Below are 3,092 nucleotides of genomic sequence, written 5' to 3' on the forward strand. Positions count from 1 at the left end.
CGACCTGCGGCGGAGCGGCATCGACGACCGCGGCGACGTTTTAGCCGAGGCGCTCTTCGGGGGCCACTCCATCCTCGAGGAGTTCAACGGCATCGACCTGAGGACCGGCGCGTCCGACTACGCGGCGGCCGAGCCCGGCGACGAGCGGCCCAGGGTGCCCGTGCTCGACCTGGGGCACCGCGCGGGCGGCCTGCCGTCCCTGGAGTGCGCCTTCATCGCCCGGGCCGTCATGGACCAGGAGGAGCTGCTGACGCTCGAGGCGCCGGACAACGGCGATTTAGAACGATTCGCGTCCGAGGCGCTCGCGGCCGCGCTCAAGTCGCCGAAGACGCTGTTGCGGCGTCTAGTACTCGACGGCACGCAGCTCCAGAGCGACGGCGCCCTCGCCCTCTTCCAGGCCCTGGCGACGAACGCGCACCTCGAGGTCCTCGACTGCAGCCGCTGCGCGATCTGTTTAGCGTTCGTCGGCAAGAACCGATCCCGGTCCGTCGCGCCCGCCGAGGCCTGCGCGGCCATGCTCGCCTCCGACGCGTCGGCGCTCCAGCACCTCAAGCTGAAGCGCAACGACCTGCGCAGCGACGGCGGCGACGTCGTCGCCGCGGCGCTCGCGTCGAACGACACGCTGCTGACGCTGAGCCTCGCGGGCAACGAACTGAGAACACTGCCGAGCCTCGCGGACGCGCTCCGAAACAACGCCACGCTCGAGGCCCTCGACCTCGGGGACAACGACATCACGGCCAAGGGCCCGGCCTTCGTCGTCGGCGTCTGCCGCGCGCTCGCGACGAACGCCGCGCTCACGCGCCTCGACCTCACGGGCTCGGGCATCGACGACGACGTCGCGGCCACGGCGGCGAAGCTCGAGCCCGCCGCCGTCGCCATCTGCGACTGCCTCCGCCGCAACCCGAGGATCATGAAGATCACGCTGTAAGAGGCGGGCGTTAGGCACTGGCAGGCGCGCGCGGCTCTTAGATGAGGTCCTCGAAGGCGCCGAGGTCGACGGGCGCGGCGTCGACGGGGCTCTTGTCGCGCTTGCGCTGCTGGCGGCCCGGCGCGGTCTTGGACTTGGGCCGGCCGCCGGGCCGCGCGTTCTCGCGGCCCGGCCGCGCCGCGCGGCCCGCGGCGTCGACGTCGCGCGAGAGCGTCTTCGCGCGCGCCGCCGCCGCGGCCTTGAGGTAGGCCTCGAGGTCGTCCTCCCACTTGGCGACGACGGGCGCGTCGCGGGGCGACGACGCGGCCGCGACGCGCTTCGCCGCGCTGAGGTCGAGCGCGGCCGCGCGGCCCTTGGCGAGCGCGGGCTTGAAGGTGCAGTCCGCGTCGGCCGCGGAGAAGGCGAGGGACTCGCGGGCCCGGGCGGCGTTGCGCCGCCGGTCGATGTCGTCCTTGAGCCGGTCCATGAAGGGCCCGGCCTCCGCGTCGACCTTGGCGCGGAGCGCGCGCTGGTACGCGTCCTCGCGCGCCTTCGCGACGCTGTCGGCGCCGCCGACGCGCCGCCGGTCCGCGGCGGCGGCCCGCTCCAACGCCTCGCGCGTCGCCCGCGCCTTCTGCTCCTCGTGCTGCGCCGCCTGCTCCGCGAGCCACGCGTCGACGCCCCTGGAGCCCGTGGGCCGCGGGACTCTGTAGGCCACGTGGCACTCCTGGCACTTCTTGCCCCGCTTCCGGTCCTGGGTCTCCTCGTAGGACTGGACGGCGCCGCAGCTCGGGCAGACCTTCTTGCCGACCTTGTACTTGTACTCGGCCGCGCCGCGCGCGGCGTCGAGCGCCTTCCGCCGCGCGCGCTCGACGCGCGTGAGGCGGTCCACGAAGGCGCCGTCCTTGCCCGCCTCCTGGCCGACGAACTCGTAGCCGCACTCCTCCATGGTCCGGACGGCGCGCTTCGAGTGGGGCTTGGGCTGGAACGTGCAGTTCCGCGCGTCGTCGCGCCGCATCCACGCTTTCGGGTCGGCCTTGTCGACGTCGAAGTAGGCGTTGCCGTAGTCGCGCGCCGCCGTCGGGCCCGCGGGCGCCGCCTGCTTCTTCTTCGCGGCCTCCCTGGCCTTCTTCTCCGCCTCCTTGGCCTCCGCGCGCGCGATGCGCTTCTCCCTAGCGAGCTGCTCTCGCGTGAATTTCGTCGGGTGGGGCATGGCCAGCGTGCGGATCGTCTCCTTCTGGATGCGCTTGCCCTGCTTCGCGCGGAGCATCTTGTCCGCCCGGTGCATGAGCTCCTCGGCGTCCTTGACGCCGAGCAGCTTCGCCTGCGCCGCCGACAACACGGTGGACCCGACGCGGATCGTCCCCGGCTCGTCGTTCGCCGCGCGCTTGCGCCGCGCCTCCTCCCGGGGGTCCGCGGGCTCGGGCTCCTCGGCCTCGAAGGCGTCGGCGCCGTCGGAGTAGCCGCCGGGGCTCGCCGGGTCCTCGAAGTCGTCCCCGCCGTAGCCGCCGTCGTCGCCGGGGCTCCCGGGCGCCGCCGCGGGCGCCGCCGCCGGGTCCGCGCGCGCGCCGCCGGCCGGCGCCTCCCGCGGCCGCGCCGCCTCCGTCGGCGGCGCCGTCTTCGGCCGCGACGCCGGCGCCTTCGCGGGCGCCGCCGCCGTCGCGGGCCGCGCGGCGGCCTTGGCCTTGGCGCTCGGCTCGGGCTCGTCCTTGAAGCGCACGGACTCCTGCTTCGCGGGCGCCGGCTTCGCCTCGTCTTTGAACGCGAGCGCCGGGTCCAGCGTCACCGCGCTGTCGGCCTTGGACGCCCGCGACGCGAAGCTCGGCTCGCGGCCCTTGGACTTTTCGCGCGCGAGGAGCGCGTCGACGTTGGCGAAGTGGTCGTCCGTGTCCGACATGGAGTCGTTGGCGTACTGGTCGTCGAAGGCGTCGTCCTTGAACGGGTCGATGGACCCCGTGTCGACGGTGTCCGACGGCGTCGGCGCCATGCCGGCGGTTGGGCAGCGTCCGGTCTACGACGTTGGCGGCAGCACCGGCCGAGATCGCTGATGCAGCGAGTTCAACAAGCGCGCTAAAGCGGGCAGCCACCGATCCCGCGTACGTGATCGCGGTGTTGTAGTCGCCGCCCCCCCGCGACCATGCTGCACAAGCTCGCCACGCCGCTCATGCGGCGCCAGTTCCTCCAG

Source organism: Aureococcus anophagefferens, assembly GCF_000186865.1.
Source record: "Aureococcus anophagefferens unplaced genomic scaffold AURANscaffold_5, whole genome shotgun sequence".
NCBI lineage: Eukaryota > Pelagophyceae > Pelagomonadales > Pelagomonadaceae > Aureococcus > Aureococcus anophagefferens.